Source organism: Pelobates fuscus, chromosome 1 (assembly GCF_036172605.1).
Source record: "Pelobates fuscus isolate aPelFus1 chromosome 1, aPelFus1.pri, whole genome shotgun sequence".
Classification (NCBI taxonomy): Eukaryota; Metazoa; Chordata; class Amphibia; order Anura; family Pelobatidae; genus Pelobates; species Pelobates fuscus.
Window position 1 is genome coordinate 494,731,452 of NC_086317.1, and position 22,621 is coordinate 494,754,072.

Here is a 22,621-nt window from a genome sequence, read left to right on the forward strand (position 1 = left end):
CCAACTGCCCAGCATCCCTGTAGGGCCGGTAGAGAGACCGCAGTCCCATCTCCACCTGCCATCTGTGGGTCTTCCCAGGACCAATCCGTGAGGCCCCTCAACATTTGTGAGTAAGGGCCACCTGCTTCCCCACCTGGCAACTCTGGCTGCTGGGGATCTGGGCCGGCTGCCCAGCATCCCGGTGGGCCCGGTGGAGAGACCTTGGTCCCATCTCTACCTGCCTGTTGTGGTTCCTCACAGGACCAGTCTATGAGGACCCCCACTTCGGGTTCCTCCCGCCGCCTCAGGGAAAGACGGCTACCCTCCTCGGATGCAGCCTCTACTCGGCTGCTGTAACGCTCCTGCTGCTGAGCATACTTCCTCTCTTTCGCCAACCGGAATTCTCGGTCCAGCCTTGTGTTTCGCTCGGCCATGACCTGGTTCCAGATCACCTGGCGTGTCTCCATGGGTATATCATCCCCATACTCGGCCACTCGCTGCCTCACCTCGGCCAGCCAATCATCTCCAGAGCCAGAACCTTCCATACTAGTCTGCTCCCAGGGGCGCTGCACGACTGCTAGCGTTGCCCTCAATTTGTAAATCCAAACGTACTGTGTCTCCGAGCTGCTTTACCTCACACTAGGACGCCATCCCACCGCTTGCCACCAATGTAACGGATCGCCTGGCACCCCGACTGGGTACCTCCGTTAATGGATGCTCCTAGTGCTTCCTGAGGACTCCAAGCACTCTGGCAGACACCACAATCACCGAATCCGAGAAACCTTTTAAATTCTCCCAAGCATATGAATGCTGTAGACCATTGAATAGGAACCATACGAATAGGCTTGTACTCCTAGCAGTCAACTGGAACAGCATGCAATAAATCCTTCCCCCAATAATGAGACGACACATCACTTTGAGGGTTAAACAGGAACTCTGGACTGGCTCATCCAGCCTGGCTTTTATTACACTTGTACACTTACAGGCCACACCCAGGGGGAGGCATAAAATATCCAATCACATACATGGTTCAGCCCACACATCCCCTCCCCTCAGATAACATTAAACCCAATTACCCGGTACACCTTTTCAGCCAAGTTCTGGATGTACCCCAAAACCCAGGGGTACACCTTTAAATCCAGCATCGCTGGATAGCCCTTATTCAGGGGGACAACATATTCAAAATTCAAGTCATTCGGATGAACGGTTCGTGAGATATGGGGTTCCAAAGATTTGACCGACCGCATGGGTAAAGTATCCGAAAACAGTTCCATGCATTTTGGCCCTGCGGTCGGTCACAAACAAGGGAATGAAAACAGGCGAATTGCCTGTGTTATAGAGCCTGGAGAGGGTTTGAATGAATTCCCTTGTTTATGGGGTTCTTTCTACCGAACGGCGGGTCATTCGGTAGTTTCCATACGAATTTCTGGAAGTATGGAGGTCTCAGCGGTGTTTGCCTAGTCAAGTGTCCGATTTTAGTTCCAGACACTCGACGGCAAAACACCGCTGTTCGGTAGTTTAAGATGGCCGCCGCCACGTGTTTGTTTCCCGAATGGCGGCCACCCAGAGGACAAAGGATACATTACACTGATTGCCAATTACCCGTTTGCAACATTGTTGCAAACTGTAATTGGAGGTACACTTATTCCTGGGTGGTCTGGTTGTTCGGTAGTTTCACTCAATATAATAAATGGAGTGATTCTACCGAACAATCAGATGAATGCTGCATACATATCCCAGGTTAAACTTAATACACATATAATATTACAGGCAGTACACTAGAATATGTATCACAGTCTTAAAGGGACAGTAGTCCCAAAAGTCCCAATATGTCCATAGATGCTGTTAAAAGGGCCAGTAGCAGCAATATACAGTACAATATGCCCCAAATAACCCAGGGGCCATAGTCAGTAGGTAGGAGGCTAGCAAACAGGCTTCTCCAGGGCCCAGTGGCGAGGTTGGTTTCGCCACACACGCGTCCCACTCTCCAGTGGATACCCACACTCAGGTATCTGCCGGAGAGAGCGTTCCCCTGGGCAGCCACGTGCCCAGCCTCGTAGCTCCCAGGTTTGAGAGTGACTAGTGATTATAGCTCCATTAGGAGCAGGTAGGATGATCCCTGACGCAGGGATCGAAGACAGTGTGGTGGCCACCCATGCAGGCGCCGCTCATTCCCTTGCGGTCTGCGGTTTTCACACCTCGTTAGCGAAGTGTGAACATCCTAAGTAAACGTTCTAAATGGAGTACCGGGGTGGTCAAAAGATATTTTGCAGGGTTTACGGTCAAAACTACAGAAAGGGAAAGATTAAAAAGGGGAAACATACATTCTAGAAGGGCACATATAAAACATGGCAATTCACAGTTAGACAGCGGACCCGCTACACTGTAATAATACAATGAGCTGTAATTTTACAATAAATGCAATAATACATTGAGCTGTAATCATGTTGTTACGGTACACCCAGGTATAAGAGGGGTTAACACCGCTAAGGACGTTTACCTTCCGAATGGAGAAGCAGCTAACAAAGGCTCCAATTAGCCGAACGAAATAATCCACAAACCAAATAGCCGAACAGGAAATCATGCGAATATAAATCCCCCCAAGAACGAGACAAAGCTCCGCGTTGAGGGTCAAGCAGTGATCTGTTTAATCGGGGCTACCTGCCCGGTATTTATGTGGGTCTTCCATGCACTATACACATTTAACGTATCCCCAGATAGCTTAGATCTGAGCGCACATTATTACTGAATGGTGCTAAGACCACATACATACAGTTAAATCGCCATGGAGCCAAAGTCACATTTCACATAGTCTTTCGGTATACAAATGGGCTCCATGGCGTAGCTATCCGGGGTAAGTACATTCGTGTAGACAAAGTACCGAACGGGACGGATTTCGTATGCGGGATGGTCAGAATACGGGAGGTCGGCAGCTTCAGCGGTGTTCTTGAGAAATTATGTCCGTTTTTAGTTCCATGAAATAGTCGACGAACACCGCTGGGGCATTCGTACGTCCAAGATGGCCGCAGCCTCGTGGTCAGCATACGAACGACGACCACCCAGTCGCCATTCGACAATTAGGAAGTGTCTGCGGTTAACCACAACGTTCTAATGAGGTCAATAGGTTAACCAGCAGCACACTTCCATGCTGGGTGGCTGGCTGTTCGGCAGTTCATTCGGGAAAAGGGTAAATAAATGAAGGGGCTGTACGAACAGGCAATTAGACGAACAAACAGACGAACCAAGGAGGAATAAAAGTATTTTAACGACAGATGGGTCTGTGACAGATACGATAAGCAGTAATAATACAATAGGTATTAATAACACATCAAACTGTAATCATACACCAAGATGTAATAACACAGTATCTGTAATAATACAATAAGCTGTAATAGTACACTGAGCTGTAATAATACACTGAGTTGTGATAACATTTAGGCAGTTTTATGTGATTAATTTATTACCATGAGAATTATTATTTTTATATATACTTTTTATCCCTTGTTTCCTCTCATAATGAGACATTGAACGTTGAGCTATCTGTTTGTTTTATTGCTGTAAATTTAATTCCTTACACCCTCAGCTCTCGCTGATTTAAGGCTGTGTATTGTCTTGTCTAGAACTTGCTTCATAGCAGTTTTATTCCTAAAAAATTCATCAAACTGGTTTCATTTTTTCAGATACTTCCACGATAGCTACTCCACCTCCCCCAAAAACCACCACAACGACCATCATAGTGGGTAAGTTCTTAGCAGTATGTTGGTTTATAGATATACAATGTAGTTATGTTCCCACAGGTGCCTTTATTTACAGAGGAAGCAGAGAAGCAAGAAACAAGCAGGCAGGAAGCGGTGTCAGACGTTTAGATGGTCAGGGCTGGCAGCAAGGACGCAAGGTCAATCTAAAGGTCAGAAGCTAGGAGATCCACAAATAGAGAGAAGGACTTCATTAGCCAAAGGTTGGAGACAAGAAGCATGGTCAAAGTCAAGCCAGAGGTCAGAAGCCAAGAAGCATTACTAGGAAGTCAGAAACACGAATCAGGAACACTGACAAGGACCAGGATCAGGAACATGGACCAGGAACACAGGAATTTAAGAACACCAGGAGACTGACTGACTGACTGACCAAGTGCTGTACTTGGCTATTGATATGACTAACCAAGCTGGCCCCACCCCCTTCCAAGTGGAACAGCCCGGCTATATAAGAGGAGCAGAGACACGGTGCCATGCCATAGATCCTGTACCTTTAATTACATTACAACCCCCAAGCACTCCTACCATCACCCTCCCGACGTTCGCCACTAGGAAGTCAGAAACACGGATCAGGCACACTGACAAGGACCAGGATCAGGAACATGGACCAGGAACACAGGAATTTAAGAACACCAGGAGACTTAAAGCAAGGACCAGAACAACCAAGCACTGACCAAGTACAGTACTTGGCTATTTATATGACTAGTCAAGCTGACCCCACCCCCTTCCAAGTCAAACCCCCGGCTATATAAGAGGAGCAGAGACTCGGTGCCATGCCATAGATCCTGCCCCTTTGATTACATTACAACTCCTGAGCACTCCTACCCTCACCCTCCCGACGTTTGCCACACAACACGCGGGCTTCCAACTTGCCCAACAAAAAATGCCGGAGCCAGAAGGAGGAGAGAATGAGCTGTAATAATACAATAAGCTGTAATAGTACACTGAGCTGTAATAATACACTGAGTTGTGATAATACCTTAAGTTTTAGTGATTTCTTATAATGTCCTTCTAAAAATTGTTTATTTTACAAATATATTTAGGCAGTTTTATGTGATTCATTTATTTCAATGAGAATTTGATTTTATTACTTATTACCATAAAACAAAGTACAATGTATGTACAATATTAAAATGAAGCCATACTGAAGCCACACTAAAAGACACTCTTCGTAGTACGGTCGACATTCCTCAGATACAGGTAAAAGTCTGAAAAACACATGAACGTGTCAAGACACAAACTTTATTAAGAAAAACAATCACCAAAACCCCTAAGTTTCTGTTTTGTCTCCATATAATGAAGTTATATTCGTTTGGAATAGCCTACACACACATTTTATTTGGAAATATTAATAGACAAATATGGTTACTCAATTTTGAATATGGAATTGGACTTTGTAAATGTGCCATTGGTTTACAATCAAAAGAACATTTCCCAACAGGAAAAATGTATTACAGAAAAGAAAAGTCCACGGCAGTTCCCTTATTTGGTGAATGTTTAGCTTTCATAAAGTACAGAAATACAATTTAGACAATAGAAGTTTCTTTTTTTTTTGTCTGCTGCGCATTACACAGTCAACCAAACATTAATACACAAGTCTGTGTTGGGTAAAAAGGGCGTGAGATGTTTTTCTCCAGCAAAACGTTGCCCAAAACAAGAAGGACCAGAAATCAAAAAGAAAAAGGTAAAAACGAATTCAGGGACAAAAGCAGCAAAGGATGGAGGTTCGAACAATGGTATACCACATATACATAAAAAGTACACATGCCCATTGGAGACATGGTGTCACTCATTTTTTTTAAATTGGTAAAGTGTTAATTCTAAAGGGATTTTTGTTTCCCTACTGCTAAAGTCTACTTTACTGCTTTGTGATTACTAAAAAACAAAACCAAAAAAAAAAAAAAAGAAAGAAATATATATATATATACTGGCCACCCCGAGGGAAAAAAAACTAATTATATATAAACGCAAAAGTACAAAACCCCCAAAACAAAATAAACAGCACTAATGTTCAGCCGAATTTTGTTACTCACAAAACACGACTGAAAATGCACAAAATATTGATGAAAATAGAGCAGCATCTGAAATTGAACAGCAACATTGACAGAGAATTATTATTTTTAATATACTTTTTATCCCTTGTTTCCTCCCATAATGGGACGTTGAACGTTGAGCTATCATCTGTTTGTTTTCTTGCTGTAAATTTAATTCCTTACACCCCCCAGCTGATTTAAAGCATATTGTCTTGTAGAATTTGCTTCATAGCAGTTTTATTCCTGAAAATCCACCAAACTGGTTTCATTTTTTCAGATACTATCGTGATAACAACTCCCCCAACAACCACCACAACGCCCATCATAGAAGGTAAGTTCTTAGCAATATGTTGGTTAAAGATATGCAATGTCTTATGTTCCCAAATATCTCCTGCTCGTTTTGTGATGGTCTAACCATGGACTTCACACCATGAGCTTGTTCTAACCCACCCCTTCTCACTTTTAGGGCTCAATTCAAAGACATGTAAAGTGCAAGAAAACAGACAAAGTTGCTTGATTTAGGTCTTCGCACCTAAACCAAGCAACAACCAATCAGCTGAAAAGGCATGAACCAAATCGCGCCAATCAGCATTCAGGGGAGGAAGGAGTTTTCTCATTTGCATACTCAGACTTTGGCAATTTGGCGCGCGATCAACGGACATTTGCCCGTTATCGATTGATCCATTGATTTATCGGCAGAGGTGCCATAATACATATAAATAGAAACCCTAAGGTCAGTTCAATTCTGGCCCCTGACGAAGGTGCACTATCCAGGCACCGAACCGTGCGTCGGGTTCTTTCTTTCATTTCACTTATTTCTCACAGGGCACTATCACCATGTGCAGGCAACCAACACTCTAAGTATGGTTCTGCACATTAGCACTATGTAATTCTTATCTTATTTTCCTCACCTCCTTTCCAGTCCTATACTTTGCCCTAATTAAGGATGCTCTGAGGTCTATGCACTAGTAATAGGAAGGATTGCAGACTTGAAATCCAAGGTGTCTCTATTTTTTGCAGCACAGCCTACTAGTTACATCAATTTGTGTTCTATTTGTCTAGCTACTGATTTCATACAGTAACAATCCATCAACATTGTATTTACATTGTTACTTATGATCTAGCATATAGTCACATCTCTTAGATTGTTTAGAAGCTTCTGACGCAGGGAAGCTCCTCACTTTTTTACAGAGCAGCATCGACTAGCGATTTTCTACCTATTAGGTATAAGGTTTTTTGGCAATGTAGGACTGGCACTTGTGATCCGTTTGGAGTATATCTGATTATCAAATATAGACGTTGACCTACCCCAAGGACATTAAAGTCAGGTGTCTGCTTATCTATACCCACGGACCGGTGATTTAGGAGGATAGCCTACAGGCTTTATTTGTATTTTTGAATTGTTTCAGATACTTAGGAGGGGGTACACGTTATGTAATTTCTTGCACAATAGCACTCTTCAAGTTTACAGACTATTCGAATGACATTATAGTTCCAGCTTATACTCGTGCTTCTGGACTTATCCAGCAGCTTGAGTTGATTTTGGATATTGCCATAGATCTCTTAAAAGATTTTAGATTGAATGACTATCTGACTGTGTCCCTGAGGTTACTCCGTAATTGTGGTGCTCTGTAGGGAAATGAGGATCGAGCCACTTTATTTTTGTATTGCGTTATGCTAAATATCATGCTAGTACTGGATCGGAGGTTATATCGGTGGGAACAGCCGGGGAGAGCATTCTGCTCAGGTAGGGCGGGAGTTTCCCAGAAATGCTCTTATGCACAAGGCTGGAAAGATGAAGGGTGCATCGGGATTCCAGCGACAGCCAGTTTAGGTCTTTTAACATGTCACAATGGTGGGTAAAGTAATTGCATTCTAGTACAAAGCGGCAGAATTAACTATATAATGTGTTAAGTCTATTAAGGTGGGTTTGCGGTGCGGGGGCATACACTACATCCCCATAATCAATAACCTGCATTGGCATTTGTTGCACTATTTGTTTCCTTACTGTAGGGCTTAGGCGGGATTTGTTTCTGTTCAGGGCACCTAGTTTTGGATAAAGTTTTGAAGAGCTTTTTTCAATGTGAAGGCCAAAGGATAGATTGGGGTCTAGCAACATACCGAGATTTTAAAAGAGCAGACTGCTGTCAGTGTGCTATATGAATTTGTTCTGATACACAGTTGTTGATTTTGTAGTTTACGTGATTTAGGTACAGTTCCAAAGATCATTGTAACAGTTTTGTCAGTGTTTATGAAGAGTTTGTTATCCGCTATCCACTTTTCTACCTCTGTGAATTGGTCTTGGAGCACAGCCACAAGCTGCAGTAGCCTGGGTTTACTAGCGTAGATTGCAGTGTCGCCTGCATACATGTGTACAGCTAAGGATCATATATTAATAATGTGAATAGCAGGGGGCCGAGTATGGAGCCTTGGGGAACACCACACGTGACTGGGAAGCGCTATCAGAAATGGCCACATATTGCAATCGGTCTGAAACATACGATCCAAACCAGGTTAGCGGACGATCACCAATGCCTGAGTTTTTAGGTTTTTGCTAAAGAATGCCATGGTCTACTGCGTCAAAAGGCCTTGGCAAAATGATATTGGGCGATAGTTTGATACCAAAGTAGTGTCACCACTTTTATGGATAGGTACAACTTTTGCAGTCTTCCAAAGTTTGGGTATGTATCCTGACACCAGGGATTCATTGATAAGGGTAGTGATAAGTTTAAGAATAGCTGGCGCACTGAACTTCAGCAACATTGCTGGGATTTGATCTGCTCCACACTGGTTTTTCATTTTTAAAGTATCAAGATGTTTATTAACGACACAGGTCTAAAATGTAATTTCTCTAAATGAGGATTTTGAAGATTTGGCAGGGTATGATCTTTATTTGCGGTCTGAAAATGAGTGTAACTTGTTATCTTAGCAACCAGGGACATCCAACAAAATAATAATTAAAGGCATCTGCTACATCTAGGGGGTGTTGCAGTGATTGGTTGTCCATTTTGACAGTGGAGGGTTGGGAGTGGATTGTGGGGGTTTGGATGTTATTTATGATTTTCCAGAAGTTTCTTGGGTTTGACAGGTTGTTGTTTAAATTGTTTCTGAAATGTTGGGCCATTTTTGTTTGTTTTGTGCCTTTATTTTGCCAATGTCTGTAAGTACAGTGATTGTTCATGGAGGCAGTACGCTTAAACTTTGACCACAGGGAATCTCTAAACTGGTACATTTGAATGAGGTCAGCTGTAACCCAGGGCAGGTGTGTCCCTTTTAGTTGCACTTTACTTACCGTAATGGTAATTCTCAGACTTGGCTTGCAATGAGGTTTCAGAGGTTAAGGAAGTTTTTAGTGTTTTTGCCAATGATATACGGCAGGTTGCTTCCACACTGTCATTCTCTGAAGTTCTGCCTGTGCATAACACTCAGAATGACAGGCGGATGCGTATTAGGGACTTTAACTTGTGGCTTGGTGAATGGTGTCGGGAGCAAGGATTTGGCTTTATTGCTCATGGTAGCTCTGTTTGGAATGGAAATAAACTGTACAAAAAAGATGGTTTGCATCTTTCTCAAAAGGGAACTGTGACGAAGTGCCCTTCGCCACTTTGTCCTGGAGAGGCCTGCTTGCCTGCCTCCTCCCCTGCGACTATGGTCCTGGACTATATTGCACTGTAAACCCTGTATTCAGGCATATGGACTTGTATTAGACTGTCTTTTTCCCTTTATCTATGCTGTAGGTTTGGACTACTAATATAACCTAACAGCCAGGAGATTTAGGCGAATATATTGCATAAGAATCACATTACTGGAGAATACAGCCGTTCGCATGATTTCATGCGAATTCTTTGTGCTCTGAATAGGTGGCCGCCATTTCGGGACTTTTCCACGTGTTCGCGGCCATCTTGCGTGCGAACAGCGGTGTTTGCCTGTGAACGCATGGAACTGAAATCGGAAGCACAAACAGGCGAATACCGCTAAGACCTCCAGACATCCAGAAATACGCACGGAAACTACCGAACGACCGGCCGTTCGGTAGTTATACTTAACTTAGTATGGGGATTCTAGCGACCACAAAGATGCGAATGGATGGCAAGAATTTCGTCTATTTTACCGTGCGAACGGAGACCGACCGCAAGGCCAAAACTCATGGAACTATTTTCGGCTAGTTGGTCTGTGCGGTCGGTCAAAACTTTGGAGCCCTGTATCTCCCGAACCATCCATCCGAATGGGCTGATTTTTGGACAGACTGTTCCCCTGAACAAGGGCTATTTGGGGATACCAGAGTTAAAGCTGTACCCCCTGTTTTTGGGGTACATCCAGAACTTGGGTAAAATAATGTATGTTTTAATTAGGTTATGTGTTTATCTGAGGGGAGGAGACGTGGGGGTGTTACCATGCATGTGATCGGTCAATTTCATCCTCCCCCTGGGAGTGTCCTGTATGTACCTGATCCTAATAAAAAGCAGGCTGGGTGTTCCAGTCCTCAGACCTCTTCTGACCCTCAATACGTAGCCGTGTCTCGTTATTGGAGGGAACTGCTATATCACACTGGGGATTGCTATGCGCTGCATATTCCCCTGAGCTCTTAATCACTTAGCTCTTGTAAGAGCTTGTTCCGGATACGCTCTCCTGGAGGAGAGGTCTTCCCCACACGGTCCTGGAGGACAGAAGCCGATCCAGGGTGGAAGGAAGACGGCGCGGCTCCAGTTAAGCTACGGCGGTTGTGGAGCCTGCGGTGGTTGTGGTGTCGTCTGCAGTGCTTGGAGTCCTCTGAGAGCGCTAGGAGCATCCATCAACGGAGGGTACTCGGTCGGGGTACATGGAGCTCCGTTACAGGAACAAATGTTCTCAGTGAGCAGTTCAGAGGTTTGCTAAGATGTATTTAAACTAGGAGGGGGGGGGGGGCAAAAGGGTGATAAAACATCAATCCAATTGTCCCCCAAAACAAGGACAGATGGTGCCTGTAGCAAGTGTGTTAAAAAATTATAAGCTTAGAGTCATGTCTACAAATGCTACAAAAATAATTTTGTGCATTTTTTACATACAGATTGCATTTTTGCTGGGCATTTTGTATATTTCATATGTGCCACTAAGTTCAAATCCTCCAAATTATGCTCAGCTAAGTCTTCTGAGTAAAAGACATCCCCAATGAATGTCTTTGGCACTATTTTGTGAAGCTACAGTGCCATATTGGAGACCAAGCCATATCAGTTTTTACAGAACTTTGAATTTTGACGCTGGGCCTATGTGCAATTTCCAAGCATCTTCGCAGGTTTTAAATTCAAACTACCCCACAAAGGCATACCATTTCTTAAAGTAGACACCCCAGGGTATTTCAAAAGGCATATTTCATTTTTCCGCTAGCTTGTACCAGGTGTAGTGGTAATAAGCGTTTTTTCTGCCTTTTTGACACACAAAGTGAGTTTGCACAGTATATTTTGCAAACCTTATGTGTGCTACGACTGTATAATACTTCATATGTTGCTCAGCTATGTCGGCTGAGTACAAAAATACCCCCGTATGTACCTTTGCCAGGTATATGTGGACATCGGAGGGGCACATTTGGGACACAGCCATTCCATTTTTTTTCAAACTTTACATTTTTACGCTGTGCCCATGTCCCATTTTAGAGTATTTTACCAGGCTATATAATCCAAATACCCCATAAAGCCATACCATTTCTTAAAGAAGACATTCCAGGGTATTTCAAAAGGCATATTTTGAACCTTAGCGTGGGATCATTTTTCCGCTAGCTTGTACCAGGTGTAGTGGTAATGAGCGTTATTAAATGTATTTTTTTACTTTTTAAAACTTTTTTTACTTTTTAAAACTATTTTTTAAACTTTTGTTTTGCTTATTAATTTTTTTAAAGTTTCCTAAACTTTCGTAAAACTTTTTTTTACAGATTTAACATTTTTCTAAGCTTTTTTTTAACCGTTAACCCCTAACTAGCAGTAAGCAGCACTAACAGTAAATTCCCCATTTTCCCATAACTCCCACCCACCCCAGCTAGCAAAATATTTAATTATACAATATTTAAATTAGTTAATTAAATAAATTTAACCCCTGAGGGTTAAAAAATAAATAAAAGTTAATCGTCAGGGGTTAAAAAAATTAGATCACAGTATAATACTGTGATCTGTATTTTGATCACTGTAGGCAGTGATCGACTGGCAGGGAAGGGGTTAATTTTTATTTGGACTCTGTAAAGGGTTTATTTTTAAAAAAAATTTACTTAAACATTATTAAAGCTTTTTTAACTTATTTTTTAAACTTTTTAAAGCTTATTTTAAAACTTTTTTTAACGTTAACCCCTAGTTAGCCTAACACTAAATCCCCCAATTCCCCACTAACTTCCACCCTCCCCAGCTAGCTAAATTTATACTTTTAAAATATTTAAATTAATTAATAAAATAAATTTAACCCCTGAGGGTTAAAAAAAAAGAATTAACCCTCAGGGGGTTAAAAAGAAAATCAGATCATATTAAAATGTAATCCCTGCCAATTGATCACTGTAGTCAGTGATCAATTGGCAGGGAAGGGGTTAATTTTTTATTAAAATTGGTAAAGGGGGGTGGGATTTTAATTTAACTTTATTTTTTTTACACTAGGTGGCAGGATCAGCACTGATCCGTCTCCCTGCACTTCACACTGAACCCAGAAGTGCAGGGAGGCGGAAGGTGAGTATACACAGCACATGTGCTCGCTCTGACATGCTGTCAGAGCGGGCACATGTGCTGGGGCAGCACTATCGGGTGCTCCCGGTCTGCCTCTAATACAGAGGCAGACTGGAGCACCATTAACCCCGCGATTGCCGCGATCGTTAAGGGTATCCCAGGGATGATGGACCTCGTCCGTCACCCGTCCTGAAGGGGTTAATACATTTGGATATACTTTTAACATGATTGTTTTTAAAATATTAAAATGTAAAAGATATATAAATATGTCAAAATATATCACATTAAAATAGTTTTAAAATTGTTAAACAAAAAAGCTCAAATAATACTAAGAATAATGGTAACACTCTATTAAATTATTAGCTGCTAAACACATAAAAGATTATTCCTAAAATCTTATAAACAAATAGTATATTGAAAGTGTAAGAGCTTAGTAGATCGGTCCCACAGACAATTCTAATGGGTTCTAATACAGATATATTAGCAATTTGTGCAGAGCCTATATGTCTATACACACTTCCCCAATGGTGTACAAGATATATATATATATATATATATATATATATATATATATATATATATATATATGTATATATATATATATATATATATATATATATAGAATATTCGATAGGAATATACCAATAAACATAAATTGTATAAAATAATCTAAATTTATTACGTTTTAAAACACGGGTATTCCTAACTATTGCTATAACTAGCTGCTAACACAGTACAAATAAGTGACGATGGGTTCCAATAATCACTAGATGATGCAACAGAGTCAGAGATATAAAGAAAGTAAAGTGTTCCTGTGGAATATATTACCACTCCTTCACAGGCAGCAAGAGCCGTATGGCAACTGGAGGCTTAACCGCTGGATGATATCCTTATGGAGGTGATGATTTAAAAGCGTGTTCTTGTGTCCAGATAGATACTTTTGTAGCAGATGGATCCGTTAAATGTGAACGAGTGGAAGACTTTACTTTCTTTATATCTCTGACTTATTTCTACTGTGTTAGCAGCTACATATAGCAATACCCATGTTTTAAAACATAATAAATTTAGATTATTTTATACAATTTATGTTTATTGGTATATTCCTATCTAATATTCTATATATATCTTGTACACCATTGGGGAAGTGTGTATAGACATATAGGCTCTGCATAATATTGCTAATATATCTGTATTAGAACCCATTAGAATTGTCTATGGGACCGATCTACTAAGCGCTTACACTTTCAATTCACTATTAAAATATTTTTGATAACGCTCCTCGGTGCTTGTCGGCGATGGGCGGGCGGTACGTGACGTAAACACGTGCGCACGTCCGCACGCTTCGGGGACCAGGAAGTGAGGCAGCAGAGAGGCAGCATGGACGCCGAGCTCGACGGCACAAAAAACTGAGGTGGCCGAAAAGGGGAGGCTGATTGGGACGATAAGGTGTCACAAGACCAGCTACAAACTCTTGTCTGCAGGTACCTGGGCTTTCTGAAGAGCCATTTCGGCAAAGATCCGAGGGGCATGAGAGGTGTGCGGGGGACGGGAGTAAGGGAGGAAAATTAATAGTGTAATTAAAGTGAAAGGAAACAGAAGAAGCATTTAAAAAAAAAAAAAAAAAAGGGGGAAGAAAAGAGGCAAGAGGTGACTGCAAGCTGGAGACAGAGAGTATTTGCAAGGAAATAGAGAGAGATTTACCTATCTGTATTTTACTGGCACCTGCTGTGTTACCTGCTGAGACAAATGGTTTATATCTATCTAAGGATATAGTTATTTGCTATCAAATTGTAATAGCAACCTGTTGAGACAAATAAGTCCAGTGAATACAAAAAACTAATTCCTGAGAGCAAACAAAGAGATATCTACAAATTTACAATCTATATGTACCGGTTACCTGTTGATACTCAATCAACCTGTTTAGTCAAATTGCCATCTATTGGTACTAGCTATCTGTCGCACAATCAAGTTATACATACTGAATGAATGAATACGTAAAAGGCTAACATAGTGGCAAATACAACCAAATTTTTGTATTGAAACTGTAGTAGCAGACCCTGCAACACACATGGCTCCTCCTAAGAAAGAGAAAGCCCCAAACAATGAGAAAAAGAAAGCAACAATTGGTACATATTACTCCCCCAAAACGGCACCTACAGAACGAGAGAAGCAACGTAAATCTTTGCCCTTAGAAAATGCTGAACTCTCTGTCCAACATATGTCTAATTTATCAGAGGAGGACTTTCTACACTTGCCAAAAACCCCACAGGGAATGACGCAACAACTACTATCTGAAATGCTGGACAACCTACATAAAAAAATTAAAAATGACATGGAACAAAATACAAACGACCTGAGGTCAGAAATTTCCATTCTCTCTGAGCAACTTTCAAGCCAGGCAACTATATTACAAAAAGTTCAAGAAGATTATGAACACATTAAATTATCCAATATACAATTAGAGAAGAGATTGCAAGATATTGAGACTAAAATCACAAATCTAGAAGATCGCTCCAGGAGAAACAATATAAGAATTAGAGGCATACCAGAATCAATTAAACAAGAAGATTTAAGTTCTTATCTGGATAGCTTCTTCACATATATATTGTCTCCACAGATCCTGGGTCTTGAACCATTTGAAAGATTTCACAGACTGCCTAAACCAAAGGAAATCGACAAGCTCCACCCAAGAGACGTTATAGTCTGTTTTTCGAGTTTCCGGATAAAAAAATTAATCATGCAGAAAGTAAGGAACAAGACCCTGGATACCGATGAATGGAGACATCTTAAAATTTTTCAGGACTTATCTCAAAAGACAAGACAAGCAAGAAGAACCTTTGCAGAGGAGACGGCAATTCTCAGAGATATGGACATCCGTTACAAGTGGCTGTTTCCGATAGCAATTATGGTCTTCTTCAAGGACCAACCATATATCTTTAGAGATAAGACGGCACTAAAAGAGAAACTTATAACTTGGAAGCTCACTCCAACCTTAAATTGAAAACGTACCTCTTTCTCTTCTTTTTTTTTTTTTTTTTTTTTTTCCTTATTGTCATATAGCACAATGACTTACACTAAATAAGGTGAAGGGTTAAAGAGAAAGAAAAGAAAAAGGGAAAACTCACAAGATAGGTTGCATTTTAATGAGTAAAAATATAAAGAATGATAATGATTAATTATTATGCACAATTTGAAAATATATAAAAACTATAAACATATAAACACTATAAACGCTCAAGACAAAAAGTCTCCCTAGGTTAGAAGCACTGAAAAGAATGAAATGAGTATTATAAAAGCACAGATTAGGAGGGAAGGAAAACGTAAGGGAAGGGGCAAGAGAAAGAATAAGAAAAAGGGAAAGAAATATATAGAGAATATGTACTATAAATGCACTTAAAATATGTATATCACTAAAATTATCACAAAATATGTAATATATGTATACCACTTAAAATTTGTATACCACTAAAATGAATACAAAATATGTAATCACTTTAAAAAATAGTCAAAGAAGAATCAATTTAGAGGAGAAATTGGGAATAGAGGAGGCGAGAAAGTTAATTGAGGAAATTTGGTTTATAACAACAAAAATGAAAAGTAAACTGTCCTAGATAGAATCAGATAATTGTATAAAGGTTTAATTAAGGTTCAATTAAGGAACCATTCGCAGATAAGTGGCGGGGTTAAAATATTTATTGAAAATTAATATTGTAACGTCTTTCGTTAAAAGGAAAATAAGGCCCACTATCCTGGTTCGGAGACCTGCGACGGCAGCAGGTTTAAATATGAGGACTTCACATAGAAGCTCTTCATATAAGGGAATGAATGCTCAAGTAGATTGTGTGATGTGGAGCTTTCTCTGGAGGCCAGATATTAGACGGCCGAAAGGGGAAGACATGAAAGGATTGGGGAGAAGGTTACTATTTGAGGGGAGGTTGGAATGGAGGAGGGACTGGGGGGAACAGTGGCTAGATGTCACTTAACATTTTATCCATTAATGCAAGGGGTTTAAACTCAGGACAGAAAAGAGGTTACCTGTACAAATTACTGACGGATAGCAAAACGGATATTGGTTTCGTCCAGGAAACCCACTGGGTTAGCACTGAGACTAAGCTATGGAATTATAAAAAATTTCAAGTGGTCCATAGAGCTAACCTGATGGGAAAAAATAAGAAAAGAGGAGTAGCAATTTTTTTTTCAAGTAACCTGAAATATGAGCTTGTTCATGAGGAGGCTGACCCTGGTGGCAGGTTCTTAATAGTAATAGCTCGAATTAATGATATACTGTATACTCTTGTAAATGTATATGCTCCAAATCAACTTCCATATAGATTTCTGGATAGCTTAATACAAAAGGTTGACCGCGTATCGTCTGGTAGTTTGATTATCGGTGGGGATTTCAATTGTATTGTAGATCACAAGGTAGATAGGAACAGAAGTAAGCCTGCAAATAAAGATGATAGTCATAGAATAGGTTCATCAATGATGCAGACTTTTCTAGCAAAAAATAGTTTGTATGATTGTTGGAGAACGCTAAACCCAGAAGTGCGAGATTACACGTTCTATTCAAATGTCCATCAGTCATACACTAGAATCGACTATTTCTTGGTTAGGGCAGGCACTCTGGAACGAATAAATAAAGTGACGATTGGACCTATAACATGGTCCGACCATGCACCAGTATGCTTAGTTATAAAAAATAATCCCGAATATAAAAGCAGAGACAGATGGAGATTAAACGAAACTCTATTAAATTCAGAAATCAATGTAGAAGAACTGAGCATTCAGGCTAAAGAGTTTTTTGAAAATAACGATACCGGGGATGTTTCTAACGCTATGTTGTGGTGTACTTTTAAATCGTACATGAGAGGATGTCTCATTAAACTGGGTGCTAATATAAAAAAAAAGAAAGGAAGAGAGCTGAATGAGCTTAATATAGATCTGGCAAAACTGGAACATCTTCATAAGACTACTCTAGATCATAATATCTTGGAGGATATTAAGGAGATTAGAAAAAAAATCCTAGTAAAAAATCAAGAGAAAATTAATAAAGCAATGCTAACATTAAAGCAAGGATGGTATTATGGAAACAATAAAACGGGGAAGAATCTCACAAATAAATTAAAAAACAAAAATAAACTTCAATCTATAAAATCCATAATAGCTGGAAACAAAAAATGTATTTCGCCAACTCAAATAGCTAATGCATTTGAAGAATATTATAAAAGTCTATACAACTTAAAATATAATGACCCGTCCGAAGGGGAAATACAGCGTTTTTTGGATAAATTAAATTTGCCAAAAATAACTACTGAGAAATTAAACCAGCTAAACATGCCATTCTCCATACAGGAGATTAGTAACACCATAAATGCATTAATAGCTGGTAAAGCCCCAGGCCCAGACGGCTTTTCATCAATCTTTTATAAAAAACTCAATGACATAATTTCCCCATACCTATTGAAGACATTTAATGAATTCGCCACTCTCAAAGTTATTCCAGCAGAAATGCTTCAGGCTTCTATAATTCCAATCCCTAAACCAGATAAGGACCCAATATATACGATAAACTACAGACCAATTTCTCTTATTAACTTAGACATCAAAGTCTATTCAAGAATTTTGGCAGATAGACTTAAAAGAATTATACCAGATATCGTACATATAGATCAGAGCGGGTTTGTAGAAGGCAGAGGTACGTCTGATAATATCAGGAAGTTATTGAATGTTTTATACCATGCAAGTCAAAGTTCGTCCCCTTTTGCCTTGGTTGCCCTCGACGCCGAGAAGGCCTTCGACCGAGTAAATTGGAAATATCTGGAAGAGGTTTTGAAGGCCTTCGGCATAGAAGGTTTATATAAGGAATGTACAATGGCACTATATAAAGATCCCCAAGCTAGAGTTACAGGATTTTTGTTTCAATCAAATTGGTTCCCAATTAGAAACGGGACACGACAGGGCTGCCCATTGGCACCCCTTTTATATATTCTTTCTATAGAGCCTTTGGCAGCTGCGATTAGACAGAGTGAGGGTATCAGCGGGTTAATGGTGAATACAAAGGAGAATAGAATTACACTTTATGCAGATGATGTTCTGCTGTCCCTTACGGACCCCATCAGATCCATTCCAGCCACATTCTGTCTCATTAAAGAATATGGAAAAATTTCTGGCTACAAACTAAATATAAAGAAAACCCAAATTCTGACAAGAGGCTTAAGTAGGCCTGGGGAAAATACGCTTAAAAAGGAATTTAACTGTGACTGGGAAGCTAGTAATATAAAGTATTTAGGGGTAAGACTATCTTTGGAATTCAGAGAAATTGGAGAACTTAATTATACAGAAATTGCAACCCAATTTAGGAATACTCTAAAAAATTGGAGGGGGCTAGAATTGTCCTGGTTGGGGAGAATTGAGGCAGTAAATTCTTATCTACTCCCTAAATTGACATTTTTATTTGGCAACCTCCCGCTGAGGGTGTCCCCCCAGACGATACGCGGTCTCCAGAAACAAATAACAGATTATATCTGGCAGGATAGGCGACCTAGAGTGTCACTGGAAATCTTACAGAGACACTGGAGTGAAGGGGGAGTATCCTTTCCGGACATACAAAAACTCTACATAAATAATATGGTTGCACACTTATTTAAGTGTGATAACCTTACAACATCAAGACCAATTTGGTTAGAAATTGAAAAATCGGATTTTGGTAATATCGAACCTCTATTTCTTTTGTGGTGCGATAACGAATTTGTAAAAAATATAAAATCTAACAACCCAATGAACAACACAATGATATATATAGTAAAATATCTAAAGAAAAAATATGGTACCAATCATATATCAAGAAATGCCCCATTAACCTGTTTAAAATATTACATAAAAGATATAAATATTCAAGCATGGGAAAACTGTGGAATTGTAAGATTTACGGAACTATTAGAAGACAATAAAATATGGTCATTCCCAATACTACAGTCTAAATATAATCTCCCTCCCAAAGAAATATTTAATTACTTAAGAATAAAATCTTTTATTATGGGAAAGACTTTTTCGGAAACTTCTCCAATAGATCAGTTTACACTATCTCATTATAGGAAAAAAATTGCCTCCAGATTTAATCAATTCATAAGGAAACAAACCCAAATAGACAAAGTGACAGCAATGATTAAATGGGAGCAAGAACTCCATTTTTCTCTGCCGGTCGAAGACTGGCTTTCGGGCCTAAAATTAGTTAAAAGACATATACATGGGGTAAATGTACGGGAAGTATACTTTAAACTAGTATATCGATGGTACCTGGTACCAACACGCCTTCACAGATTTCAGCCCACACTTCTACCAGATTGTTGGAGATGTGGCAGGGAACTAGGCACATTCCCTCATATATGGTGGAACTGTGAGGAGTTGAAACCTATGAAAATAATTTTGTCTGATTTGGTAAATTTCATTTTGAAAGCACAAACTGTTATCACGGCTCAAATGTTTTTGTTTCACTTAGATATGCCAAGGGTCAAGATAAAATTTAAAATCCTAATGATACATATCTTTATGGCAATCAAATTAGTAATGGCCAGAAATTGGAGAATTATGGGACCGTTAGATTGGCATGATATTTGCACACAAGTGGACTATCAAGGAAGGATGGAAGCTGGCATAGTAACAAATAAAGTTTCCAAAGAGAATTACGACGAGATCTGGGCCCCTTGGAATGGATACTTTAACACTCAAAATTAACCCCCCCCTCCCCCCTAAATGTCAATCTCTCTAAGGCAAGGTAGTAACCACATGAGGAAGTGTATGTAGAGTCTTTTGAATGTATTTCTTTGTTTTTTTTCTTTTTGGATTATGTAACTAGAAAGGATGGGAAAATGAGTGAAAAGGGAAAGTAAAGAGGGAAGTGTATGTATATACTGTATGTATAATATTTAACTTTTGATAGTATATCAAACCTGCTTCTTTTTATTTGTCTCTTTGTAAGCGTGTTAAATGGATATGTATGTAATTTTTTATTATAACGAAAAATAAAATATTAATAAATATAAAAAAAAAAAATATTTTTGATAACATTAAATAATTTAAAAAGGTTTTCTAAAAAATTAAATCATTTAGAAAGTGTATCCAACAATACTAAAGGAACACTATAGGGTCAGAAACACAAACATGTATTCCTGACCCTATAGTGTTAAACCCACCATTTAGGTGGCTTGCCCCCCCTTAGCACCCATAAAAGGAATTAAAACTCACCTTATGCTGCATGGTACTGCCGGCACTGGGCCCGCCCCCTTGGTGACATCATTAGAATAGCCGATTTTTACCAATCCAATGCTTTACCATAGGCAAAGAATTGGATTGGCTAAAATCAGCAAGGGGGTGGGGGCAAACACTATATTGGCCAATCAGCACCTCCTCATAGAGATGCATTAAATCAGGAAAATTCAGCGTCCCCATGCAGATTGTGGAGATGCTGAACGGCAGTGCTGCTTACTGTGCAGCACTGAGCCAGGAAGCACCTCCAGTGGCCATCTGAGTAGTGGCTACTTGGAGGTGTCCCTCTCAGGGCAATGTAAACACTGCCTTTTCTCTGAAAATACAGTGTTTACATGAAAATGCCTGAAGGCAATGATGATACTCACCAGAACAACTACAATAAGCTATAGTTGTACTGGTGACTATAGTGTCTCTTTAAATCGAGGCCCCCGAACGCAATGGCAATTCTCAGACTAACGACACATATGGTCAGAATTCGGCCACCTCGAGCAAATCGGCAGCAATCAACATTCAAAAATCGCTGCTTTGAAACTAATTCCAACACAAAGTGTAGGAGACAGAGGATTCGCAAAGCACCGATTTTAAATTGAATGAGGGCCGAACGTATCTACCATCTCTGTGAAGTGATAGATTGGGGTTGATGGTTCGGATAAGGTGAGTACATTGTGAGTGTCTCTGCATGACGATCATATTGTGAGTTTAAATAATTACCACATTATGTGATTATTATATATTATATTTGTATTATTATAATTACTCTTCACTATCCAAACACAAAAATGGCATATTCCACCTTGGGAAAGTTGACGTTAAAATATATTTAATATATAAATAAACCGAAAACAAGGAATAAGTCCTGACTAGAATAAATATTCTCTGAAAGAAAGAAAAAAACAAGGAATTAGTTAGCTGTTGATGAACTATTTCTGTCTTATTTCTACCCTCAGATGCAGTCACAACCACTACCAGGACAACGCGTGAGACCACCACCAACACGACTCCTATCAGCACAACATGCATTCCGTTTACTACAGTTCAGAAGGCTATATCTTTTATTAAAAGTGTCCTCCGTGCCCTTAAGAAAGATATTGAACGTCTTAAGAAATTCCTTCCTCCTCCCATTGCAAAAATTATAAAACTTGAAGATTTATACAACAAGTTATCGAAATATCTTAAAGAGCTGGCAGTTTTTTTTAATCTTTTCAGGGTCCCACCGTTATGTTTCAATTGATCGATGGGGTTTAGCCGTGTAATAAGTAGAGATAAAATCACCTTCTCTCAATGGGCATTTTCACTAATCCTCGATCACACTGTATTGCTCTGCATTCACATAATCTTGCTTTTCCTGCGATTTATCCCTGCCTCCTTCTGTTCCTCCAAGGCTTTCAATGTGGGCAGCGGAGGTCACAGGGGCTTCATGAAATCCGAACAAATAAGGAAAAAGAGCTTAACCCCTTAAGGGCACATGATTCCCTTTTATTCCAGAAGTTGTGTCCTTAAGGGGTTAATGATTGTTATTTGTTTGGAAAACACAGAAATGTAGACGTTGATTTAAAAAGTGTAAATGAATTAATAAATAAATAAATAACAGCGACTTTGGTCAATCGTTTATTGCTTTGCTGTAGTAGAAAAATTAAAATCACAAAAATAGAAATGACAATAATAGTGTGGTATTATTAACACCTGTACTATAGGCTACAATGTTCCTATAAGCCGTAAAAATACAATCATTTATAATAAATAATAATGGAGTATATTCCAAGCATGGGCTTGTCACCAGTGGGGTACCTCCGGGACCCATTCTCTTTAATATTTTTATTAGTGATATTGCAGAAGGTCTTGATGGTACTAAATTATGTAACAGGGTTGATGTTCCAGGAGGGATAAGCCAAATGGCTAATGATTTAGGTAA

At 39.7% G+C, this 22,621-nt stretch overlaps 1 long non-coding RNA gene across 1 annotated transcript; it reads left to right on the forward strand.

The window, feature by feature from the left end:
* Positions 1-3,658: 3,658 nt before the first annotated feature.
* LOC134600475 (uncharacterized) lies at positions 3,659-22,144 on the forward strand. The gene is made up of 3 exons (XR_010090350.1): positions 3,659-3,719; positions 6,042-6,095; positions 21,657-22,144. It is a non-coding gene; the product is annotated as an uncharacterized LOC134600475 (long non-coding RNA).
* The last annotated feature ends 477 nt before the right edge of the window (positions 22,145-22,621 follow it).